Source organism: Triticum urartu, chromosome 4A (assembly GCF_056163025.1).
Source record: "Triticum urartu cultivar PI428250 chromosome 4A, HENAU_Tu73, whole genome shotgun sequence".
NCBI lineage: Eukaryota > Viridiplantae > Streptophyta > Magnoliopsida > Poales > Poaceae > Triticum > Triticum urartu.
In genome coordinates this window covers 492,503,472-492,515,272 of record NC_141876.1, presented here as the reverse complement: position 1 = coordinate 492,515,272, position 11,801 = coordinate 492,503,472, and the positions used below count along the sequence as shown (strand labels likewise).

Here is an 11,801-nt window from a genome sequence, read left to right as displayed (position 1 = left end):
AGGAAGACGAGATCTGAAATGGGGGGTGTATATATAGGCATAGAGGGAGCTAGGAGAGTCCAAATGAGGTGCGGTTTTCGCCCACGCGATCGTGATCGAACGCTCTAGGACATGGAGAAGAGTTTGGTGGGTTTTTGGGCCAAATTTGGGGGGTGTTGGGCTGCAACACACACGAGGCCTTTTCGGTCCCTCGGTTAACCGTTGGAGTATCAAACGAAGTCCAAATGATACGAAACTTGACAGGCGGTCTACCGGTAGTAAACCAAGGCCGCATGGCAAGTCTCGGTCCAATCCGGAAATGTTTAATCCCCACACACGAAAGAAAGCTAGAAATGACCACCGGAGGAGAACGAAGCGCCGGAATGCAAAACGGACAACGGGGAAAATGCTCGAATGCATGAGATGAACATGTATGCAAATGCAATGCACGTGATGACATGATATGAGATGCAAGAAAACGAAAACAACACACGGAGGCAAAGACCCGAACCCGAGAAATAAATATAACTTAACACCGGAACCGGCAAGAGTTGGATACAAATATGGAAAGTCGCATCCGGGGTGTTACAAGTCCCGCCTCCGCGCTTCGCCCCACTCGCAGTGATGCCGCTGCCCTCGCCGAGAACCGCACCACCTAAGCCACACGAGCTCGCATCCAAAGCTCACGGTCTACTGAGCCAGAGATGGCATCGGCCGCCGCCGCGGCTGGTCATCGGACGCCTCCGGGGCCGATGCACCTTGAACCACTAGCACGCGCCATGGATGCCCACACCAACGTAAGTCCGCACAGGAGGGCCTCGTAGCAGCACCTTCAATGGGGATTGGGCGCTACCTGCAGCTGAAGGAGGCATCGGCCTGCAACTGGTGGGAGCATCGACCTGCAGCTCGCCGCGCACACCACTGCGACCCACTGCCACCGCGGTCCACCACCTATAGCCGGCGCCGTAGCACCAAGGTCGTTCAACTATGCCACCTCAGGCCGTTCAACCCCCACACCGTGCTCCTCGTGGATGACCCCCGTCGTCGTCGACTCCATTCACTTCCTTCCGTTGTATGCGTCCAGCTCTATGAGGTACTCGCCTGTACTCTGTCTAGGGGAACGTTGTGAGCTCGTCAGGCTATGGTTGCTTCTCTGCTGGTATATACTTCTCTGTTGTTCATCTTAGTAGATGTTAAAAAAAGAATCCTTAACGGTTGGGTCTGCATCTGCATTAAAGAGAGTCCCTTCAGAGTTTTGATTCGTTAGTTCATTTCATATCATTTAAAAAGAATTAACCGTGTAGAATGTGAGGAATTGAGATTAGAGTTCCTTTTTCTGAACAAATAGGACATTTTTTATCTCAGCATGCTTACCATATTTATAGAGAATAGACAATGTTTTACCATGTTTCTTGGTTATTAAAATAAGTGTTCTCCATCATTTTCATGAATGGCTTAAATGATGAAAAACATGTTGTACTCCCTTCCGGTGCTATGTGTGTGGAAGATCATCTCCGTGCCTCACCTGTCTTGTTCTTCCGCTCTCTAAGATACTATCTTAAGCTTGTATAGCGTGTTAGACCAAATAAAAAAGGTACTAATCTGAAGTTCAAAGATGATAAAGAAAGAAGATGTGGGGATCTAGGATCTAGTGGTTTCCAGTAAGGTAAGTTGCAGCAAAAATTCTGCTTTGATTTCAAAGTTGTGAAGTATTAGACTAGAACATTTGTTATCTCATAATGCATAGTTGCATACAGTAAGTTACAACATGCCTCTGAACATTACTTTCGCAGCCGCGGCCATGGGCCTTTGCCTTGATGTACAGACTCGGATGACCTCCCGACACCGTACCTCCAGCCTGTGACCTCCCCTTCTACCACGTCTCCACCGGCCACCGTCGCTCCCGGTCATATGAAACGGGGGTGCCGCAGTCCAAATTGTGCCACACTAGCAGGACGGCTCGTCCAGGTTGTGCCATTCGCCCATCTTCCAGCATTAATTAGCATGGCTAGCTAGGTAATGCTAGCACAACTCATCTTCCACTATCATGGCGAGATGTATGTGCGTGTGCACACATCTTAATCAAATCTTACTCTGTGATCTATATGGTGCCGCTACATAATCAGTTGAGATTAGATGTAACATTATTTGTGGAAAATGGCAGTGGATGGATAGGCTCGTTGTGTGTGTCTCTGGATGTATCACTGGGAGTGTAATATATTACAGTCCAAATGTTTGATTTTCAGCAGGCAATGTGTTCATTGACCAATTTTGTGCATTGTAAAAACAGTAGGTAATGTTTATGAATCTGTATAGTAAAAATAGTAGGTCAGCAGGCTAATGTGTTGATGAACCAATTTAGTAGGATGTAGTGTTTGCTACAAACATGGCTAGCTGGGTATTATAGGGGTATTTTAACTTGACTAAAATGCCTCATTGTGTGTGTTGCAGTGACGATGAGGATGCACCACTCTGCCTTCCGTATTCGGTTTAGTAGCAGCAGTCCCCTACTATTTGGTCCCCCCCCCCTCTCATTTATGCTCAAAAGTTTGTGTCTCCAGGATCCTCTGTGCCACTCTGCTGCTCGCTACATACATGAACAGAGGGAGGGAGAAGTTCACTACCTGGCAGCGGAGAAGGTCACACATGAGGTGCAGGGAACATGGGTGTCGCCTTTCGGAAGATGGTCTGAGCTCATGAAGATGGTCATCGTTCGTGAGAATTAGTGTTGTTGCTGGGATGCAGTGTTGCTTCTTGTGAGGCCGCGTCCAGCCAGTATCCTCCTCTGCCCGGGCGTCCGCCTTTGCATCGCCGTGGAACTTCTCTATCCATCCAACAAAAAAAGATCTCCCTCTTGTAGTTCTTTGCATCTACTACAGAAAAAATGCATTGGCCGCAGAAGTTCAGGAATAGCTAGAAAGGAACAACTATAGCACTCTCTATGCATATGTTGTGTTTGGAGAGGCACAGTTTAAATTTTACCCTAAACGTATTTTTGCATGTTTTCAAAATGTTGTGTTCGAGAAGGTCAACTGTGTTATATCAATAAGTTCAAAATAAATTTAAACATGCAAGGGTAAAACATGCAAGAAAACAAAAAGGAAAAGGAGAAGTTCAATTTCTAAAGATGACGCGATACACAACGTGTAAACCAAAGTTGAAAGGAAACAAAAAGAAAGGAGAAGTTCAATTTCTAAAGATGACGTGGTTCGATGTGCTAAAAAATGTTGAAAGGAAACAAAAAGAAAAAGCCGAAGTTCAATTTCTCAAGATGACGCGGTTTGATGTGCAAACCAATGCAAAAACACACACACAAAATGTTGTTTTGGTGTCTTACAATATTTTTATTCATAAAAAAGGATTAAAGAAATAAAACCAGGAAGTCCATATTAAAAAGATGGAGAAGTTTGATGATTATAAAAAAACTCAAATTTTCCTCGTTATTAAAGAAATGGAAACAAGAAGTTCAAAAATAAAATAACAAGAAGTTCAACTTCTAAAAATAGAGCGCTTCAAATTTCATAAAAAAGATTAAGAAATAAAACCAAGAAGTCCAAATTAAAAAGATGGAGAAGTTTGACGATTATAGAAAACTCAGATTTTCCTCGTTATTAAAGAATGGAAACAAGAAGTTAAAAAATTAAATAACAAGAAGTTCAACTTTTAAAAATAGAGCACTTCAAAATTTCATAAAAAAAGAATAAGAAATTCATATTAATGTTCATAAAAAACTCAGATATTTTCACGTACCCGAGAGAAGTTCAGCTTGATAACTGCCAGAAGTTCACGTACTACACGGTGTGCATTTTGTATTAAAAAGAATAAAAAAAGCAAAGACTAAAAGTTTGTTGATATAGGTTGAAGTCCTCCGTCGGAGAAAGTTAAAAAAAATATTATGAGAGAAGTTTATACAAAAGAAATACCATTTGTGTAACACTTGACGAATGGATGAGGAAATTACAAATGAAAAAATATGTCACAGAAGTTCAACGTGAAAACAGCAGGAAGTTCACCTACTACACTGAATGAATATCAGATGAAAAACTTTTAAAATTGTCGCGAGTATGAAAAAATGATCAACACGGAAGAGTTGTGTGTTTACAACAGCTTTCCATCGGTATATCACTTGCTCAATTTCGGTGAGTGGATGGAGAGCTACGAGCAGTGGATGGAGATCTACGAGCAAAAAAAGCACGTGAAAAACAGAGTGAAGTTCAGGTACACACGCCGAGAAGTTCAGGTTCTTCACGTGGTGCATTTTTGAAGAATATGTTTCGCGATAAAGGCAGAACGAATGATCTCTCCATTTTTGTAATTACTTGAAAACGGCTAGGAATCAGAGAAAACCATCAACATGAAAAAGTTCCGAATTTTTCGTAGCTTTTCAGCGGTATATTATTTGCCCCATTCCGATAAAGTTTGTATAATTACGGCAAAAATATGTTTTTAGCCATTTTCAAAACTGGCATAAAACTGTAATGAATTAGGAGAAACAATGTATAAAAAAAAATCGCATTTCTTCAAGCTTTCCAACGCCATATCATTTGCTGCATTTGGACGTATTGTTAAAAAATTAGCTCGAAAATACGAACTCGGTGAAACTTTTACCGTTTTCTAAATTACTTTTAAACTGTTCAAAATTAGAAAAAACTTTTAACATGAAAAAGTAGCGCATTTTCATAAGCTTTCCAACGCCATATTATTTGCCTCAATTGGATTAGCGTTTAGAAATGGCATCGAAAAAACGAACTCGGCTGTTCGGTTTGCGAAATTCTACGATTTTCCGAATTACTCTTTAACCATAGGGAATTAGAGAAAACTTTCAACATGTGGAAGGAGTGGTTTTGCAGCAGCTTCCCAACGGCATATTATTTGCCTCATTCCGATAAACGGTTTAAATATGCGGTCGAAAATACGATTCATGTTTTTTGTATGAAGGAAAAACGGTTTTCAAAACTGCTCTTAACCCGCTTACATTTTATCAAAAATTTAACTTGGGTCATGATACTGATGTCCATAGCTTTCGAACGGTATATCGCAAGCCCCATTTGGACACCTTTACTCGGGAAGTTCATGTTGTGATCAGAATATTATTCTGATCCCGTGATCAGAATAGTGTTTATGTGTGTGTCTATATATACATATATATATACTAGCAAAAATGACCGTGTGTTGCAACGAGAGAATGTCACACAACAATCCACCCAAAGACCTTGTTTCATTCGAGGCAAAAGTTGCAGTGCTTTCTATAATAATATTAGTCATGTCCACCTTGCTAAGCCTAGACAACATGGAATAGAAATTCATACAAAAAAATCAAAGCTTATTCATTTGTAAAAAAAATTGAATTTTGTAGCGATTCTGCAAATAGCAGTTGACATATTTACATTGTATGATAGGCCCGGACTACTCCCTCTCTTGCAAGGCTGGCCGTTGCTTCACTTTATCGAGTGTCACCATGGCTGTGTTCTCTCCTTAAATGTAATCTTGAACCTCTCCTGAAGAACATCAAATAGAGCGCTTGTGCCATCAGAGGTGAGGGTGATACCATGTACATCTGAAAGTTTTATCTTTTTGCATGAACCTATTCAAAGCACTAAAATCAAATGATAACTTTTGTCTGTTTGCTAATTTCTCCCATGGCTTAGGAGCACTCATTCTTCTATGGATTGACCACTTTTGACATATAAAAATGTTCTCATGCCTTATCAAGTTATCATACAGGACAATCCCATATGAACAAAAGGTGGTTCTGATTACATAATATTAATTACTTATTCTAACACAAAAGCAAAATGCAAAATGACCCGCATAAGAGGGCCAGGGGATGTCTGAATATAGTTCCCGAGATTAGCATGCACAAGTGAGATTTTTGAGAAAATAAGTGGGTTCCACAAGCTTAAAATATGCATAAAAATACAAAAGCAATCAGAAGTGGCCTCTCAAATACATGGTCAATAAAGGGCATTCAAGTATCCATGATCTTGGGACAAAGCAAACCCAGTCTGTTGCTGAATCCATGAATAGCTGGAAAATCACTGAATAATCAAGGAGTCGACACAAACTACCTAAGCCAGGGCAGACCAAAAGGCTAAGAATTCTCATATGAGGAAGTATCAGTTCCCCTTGAGCAGAATACCGAGTGATAACAAATGTATCATATGAACAGAGTGAAACTGTATGTAATGGAAACTTTTAAACTAAAAGCCTATGGGGCAAGAATTTCTTCTCCCACAACACAAATTTTTTCTTCGTTGCATTATCACCCTTGAATCTTCTGCTGCAATACGCTTCTCTTGAACACACAGGAAAATTATAGAAAACATCAGTATGTACCTTATCATTCTTGTCTATTTCCTACAAATCCTTTTTATCAGTTGTTCACTATGAGAAACAATCTCAGGGAAAAGGTAGATTGATGACCAAAGAAATGAAATTACAGACCAGTACGCAGTATGATTGAATTATTAGAGAATCTGACTGCTATAGAAAATGCATTTTAGTGAAACTTGATTATTATCTTCTTAAACCAAAAGAGAATGTATGGCTATAACAAAAAGGATTCAAGATGACAAAATAATAACATAATGATCAAGAAATGATGCAGGCAAAGGAGATACAAACACAAACCTGATGTTGCTAATAGATGGTTGCAGATGCATGGCTCTATACCCGATTTCGTAAGCAACATCTGTAGACTGCATAAGTTGGGTCGTTTAGGCTCTTCCTTATAAAAATAGTAGCATGTACTCTAGCTACTTCCCTAGCAATACTCTTTTTTGCGACGCTACTCTTCTAGCAAAAATAATAACTTAACAACTATTCTTCTTTTCAAAATCGTTCATGAAAACCCACAGAAATCCAGAATTCTTTGCCTATGATTAGCCCTGCAATCTGAAGACTTGCACTGAACTCATCATCCTGTTGCCTGAAGGAAATTTGGTGCGAACATCAAGCAGACTGTATGAGCTTCACAACCACAATAGCAGAGTACATAACTTGGTACTTTCATATTTAGCATCTTCTACTTTGATATTGTTTCGGCAACTCGATGGAAAAGCTTGACAGAATAACATGGTTACAACTAATAGTCTGACGGCCAAACGCAAGAATTTCCTACTGACAGGGAACCGACTCCATTGTAGGTTCAAGAGCTTCAGGGGGAGGCCACCGTCAAGGGAGGCCCTTTCTAAAAGGAGGGACTTAACATGGGCGAGCAGAGACTACAATTGATAAGGACGGTCTGAGGGAAGCCTGAGGGCACGGTTGCAGGTGGTGGCGGTTTCGCCTACAAAGCAGCTAGAGTACTAAAAGTGCAACGTTGAGCAATAGGTAACAACACTAACCTTCAATATAATGGCAAGGGAGCTATCCATGGAGGTGTCTAGTTGAAACTGAGTATGGATGGCGCTTCAAGCTAATACTATTACTAATTGAACTGAGCAAGACATCCGCATATACTTCAAGCTTTGTTGAGATACCAGTGAGAGCAAAATCACTGGAAGCTAATACACAACCTTATAACAATATACTACACTGGGTATATCCACTATCATCTGGTCCAGTCGTTCAGGTGAAGTGAGCGTTAGTAGAACAATGATAAACAGACCACAAGAGTTCCAAAGCACCAATAATCAGAACATCTACAAAGAAACAAAGGAGCAAGCAACAACCAAAAAATAGGCTAAATTACGAACCTGAGAATCAGGTCGTGGAGTTCAAGGGGAAACTCCTCCATGCCCTCCTAGCAGGAGTTGAGCACGATAGCGGATTCATCAGGGTCATCGAAGCTGCAGAACATGTTGCTGCTACTGCTCGACGTCGGGCTGCTGTCCCTTGCAAAGTATTATTCTGAACATGCTGCAGAACGCACATATGAATTTCCATGACGGCACGAAACTGAATGCAAGTAATATTGTTGTAGGAAAATCTACACACGAGTACTAAAAGAGCTGCAGCAACATAATTCCGCATGTAGTAAGCTTAAAATTGCCATGTTCCTCCATTTAGTAATTTGTGTACTGCTTAACATCGGATGTAGATTATGCAGATATATAAAAGTTCAGTACCCTGTTCCTCCTTTCCAAATCTTCATTTCATAAGAACAGAAAGGTAAATTGCCTGTGCGTTGCAACGGGACAAAAAAGGCGAGTACTCAAATTTAGTGAGAATTGTTAGATGTCTCTCATTTCACAATTCGTTAGATGCCACTGCACACCACTTCTTCTATCCAACTCTAATAATTGTCACAAATAAGGTTGCCCTCGTCTCTAGTGACATTGTGAAAATAATGTTACTGTGGTCATGTGTACCGAAGTTCCACTAAAATGAAAAATACAAATAGCTAAGTTCAGAATCCGGGAGAACTGTGTCAAACATGCACATCATGTATTACTTTATCTTGCTTTTAGCAACCTAAAGTAACTTCTTTGAAGTGTGTAGATGATCCGAAAAACTACAACTCATATGACATGAAGATATAAAAAAAAGCTTTGTTTCAAGTATGAAGGAAGCCTTTGTCTAACTTGGAGAACCTGTAGTTATAAATTATAGGTGCAATATACATTTAGCCTTACATAGCGTGTAGGCAGCATTGTGTTTTACATTCAGTTGGGATCTTGTTTAATAACAGCTACAGGCAGTGGCGTAGCCAGGCCCTAGGCATGGGGGCACAATCCTTTGCTGAGTGTTCATCCCTGTACCTATCTTCCAGATTGTATTATTTTATTTTACAGATTGTATTTCACGGATAACCCTGTGTTCAGCTGCCCACATCCCACAAATCTGAGGCGTTACATGATAAAGGTGAAGAACATCCCGGATTCCATCAGGAAAATTCATTGAAGAAGCATCAGAATAACATCTTGGCTAAACTTTATCTCCAACCACCAGCGCTTAGGGGCAATCTTTAGAAAAGAAAGTCAACACAGTATCTGGAACTGGTTAGAAATTACATAAATTATGTGTAGGGATCCATGCAAGTAGATAGTAAATTACACTGGGATGGCATGACTATAATAACATCCAGTATTACCCAAGCTTCGATTGTTCAGATGGGAATGTATCCAAAAGTAAATAACATCCATAAAAAATAACTGGAGCTACTAACTTACCAAACACAGGGGAAAACAATTGCCTAATCCATGTATATGCTACAATGATCTGCCTACACACATTTTCGTATCGGTATTTTTTTAATAAAACTGCTAGGAATGGGTGGGACAGAGAAGCAGGAGGGAGCAACCTGACCTACGCAAGCAGCTCCCTGCATTTGGGAGCCTAATCATGCTCCTGTAGAAGGCGCGTACAGGGTGAGCTCGCTACAGGAAGAGGCGTCGGCTGTTGTGGAGGAGAACGGGGCTCGCCACATTCCGCCAGCTACTTCCTTGGCAGCAACGACGACCGGGGAGGAGTGAGGCGAGGGCGGTGGCTAGAGACCAGTAGTTGCTTCTGGCGGCTCGAGACGGGCCTAGAGCGGAGGGAGGCGAGGGGGTGGCGGAGGACCGGTGCGAGGGCACGGGGAAGCGACGTTGTTTTCGCCATGGACAACCGCAGCACCCCGCCCAGCATATCCGGCCACCTCTCCATTGGCCTCATGCTCCCCCTCCTCGATCCCTCCGCCCCTCCTTCGGATCCACGCCGGAGCAGCCGGATCCGCGTCCTCCTGCCTCGCCTGCCGTCGGGAAGAGGACGACCGAGAGGAGCGCCGTCCCCTGCCGTCCCAAACTCTGATTCCGCGCTCGCCCAACCTCGAGCAAGGTGGTTGCGCTGGGCGGGGCAGTAGGCCTCGAGGTCCTTCAAGAGCGCGGCGAGCAGCCGCACGGCGCGCGATGGGGCGGGGCAGGAGGCGGCGGCAGCACGGGGCACGGGGCGGGGCAGGAGGCGGCGGCGGGGACGGGCAGCGCAGGAGGTGGAGATGGGATCGAGGAGGCAGTGTCGTGCGGCTGGGCTATTTTTTTTCTTTTCTCTCCTCCATACCGATTCGTCCTGACTTATGACGAGGGCTGCAGGTTGAATACCCAAAACTTTAGGGGCTTTTTTTGTAAAATTAACGACGACGTACGACCAGCAACAGTAGTTGGTTTATTAGCAGGTTACAGAGGTACAGATATATTCTGTGATGAACTAATGAACAATTAATATATCTATATATATTATGAATTTCATTTTCTATCTGTTTTTTATACTAATTTGAATCTAGCTGTTATCATCCACATATACAGAATGGAAAGCGTATATATACACATTGAAACAAAACATATAAGAACGGAAAACAAAGTACACACTGAAACAGAGCAATACTATGGTTGTTGCAAATACATAGCTATCCACGTCGAAACGACTCAACAAAATAAAACGTGTCCATGAGACCATGACCAGCAGCCCTTGCCTACGGTAGCTCTTGGCTCTGCCTGAACTCGTGCACGCGTTCGTCCAAGCGGTCGACATGCTCGTGGTACACCTGGAGCGCGATCTCAAGCTCCAAGTTGGCTATTTCATCGGAGATCACCAACTCGAGGATGCGACGACCATGTTCCTCTACTGCGCCCATGTGGACACCTGGGCCAAGGAGGCGGTCGAGCCTACCGACCAGCGCGTTGGCATTGAGTGGGCCACGGACAAGGCGAACAGCGCGACCCATGCGAACGGCGCGGTGGGCGTCCGGTGCAAGTACGGCAGGGCCGACCTCTAGTGCAAGTATGGTGCAGAGGGCCTTTGCCCACTCCTGGTGAGGAACGGGGATACTGACGGGACGTGTACCCAGCTGCGACACCCTATCGACAATAGGCAAGCGCCGATGGATCCGCTCTTGCTATGTAGCGCGTCGCGCCTCTCGCTCTGCGGTGTTCCAACGGTCTCGCCGTGCGACGAGCCGTAGCCTATCGACGCGGACGCGCCTAGCTTGCTCTACAGCGCGCCATCGATCATGTTGTGCGGTGATCTGCAGCCTGTCAGCGCTGACATGCCTATCTTGGTCCACGGAGCTGAAGCGCCATGCTCCAAGGGTCTACTCAACCCTGGCGATGACGTGCATCATGGTGTCATCCCTCGCGTTGCCCGGGAGCGCCTCGGCCTCGACGGGCCATGGCGCCTGCTCGTTTTCCTCGTCGACGAGGTTGATGGCAGAGGTGGCGCTTTGGTGGGTTGGCATGCTTGGAAAAGGTGGATGTGCTACAGGTTGCGCTTGTTGCCTCCGTGCTTCGCACACCACCTAGGTTTATGCGCAATATAGCTCGGTGGCGGGAAACCAGTGAGGAAATGGTGGGAAACCATGGTGTGTTCATAAAATGCCATCAATTAATGGAAACTTAGCATAGAAGGAACATCAAGCTAGCACAAGAAGTAGATGATAATTAGATGGTCGTTTATCCTAGTTAATTATGCATGTAATGGTTTACTTTGGTGTGTGGAAATGTCATGTGTGTATTAGCCACCTATGTAATTGGATGTTTGTTGCGTATTACCCACATCTTGCTTGTGTGAAACATTTCTGTTCTCTTGGCTCAACACAAATAGTTCATAGGAATGAACTCTATGCCCTCCATTGCACACACCTTGATCTGATTGAACCATTTCTGTTGTGTTGCTTGATCGAAAATAGTTTATCCGAGTGAACCGTATGCCGTATATCGCACACACTTTGATCTGGCTGACCGTTTCTTTTGTGTTGCCTAATCACAAACAGTTCATCCGAGTGAACCGTATGTTGTATATCCCACACATCTTTATCTGGCTGCCCGTTTCTTTTGTTCCTCCTCATCGCAAACAGTTCATTGAACTGAACCGTATGCCCTGCATCACACACGCAACTAAAATCTGAA

General features: G+C 43.4%; 1 long non-coding RNA gene across 1 annotated transcript; it reads right to left on the bottom strand.

Annotated features, from left to right (window-relative positions):
- Positions 1-5,167: 5,167 nt before the first annotated feature.
- On the bottom strand, positions 5,168-9,953 carry LOC147976271 (uncharacterized). The gene is made up of 3 exons (XR_015601409.1): positions 7,677-9,953; positions 6,610-6,677; positions 5,168-5,477 (listed from the first exon to the last, which is right to left on the bottom strand). It is a non-coding gene; the product is annotated as an uncharacterized LOC147976271 (long non-coding RNA).
- Positions 9,954-11,801: the final 1,848 nt, after the last annotated feature.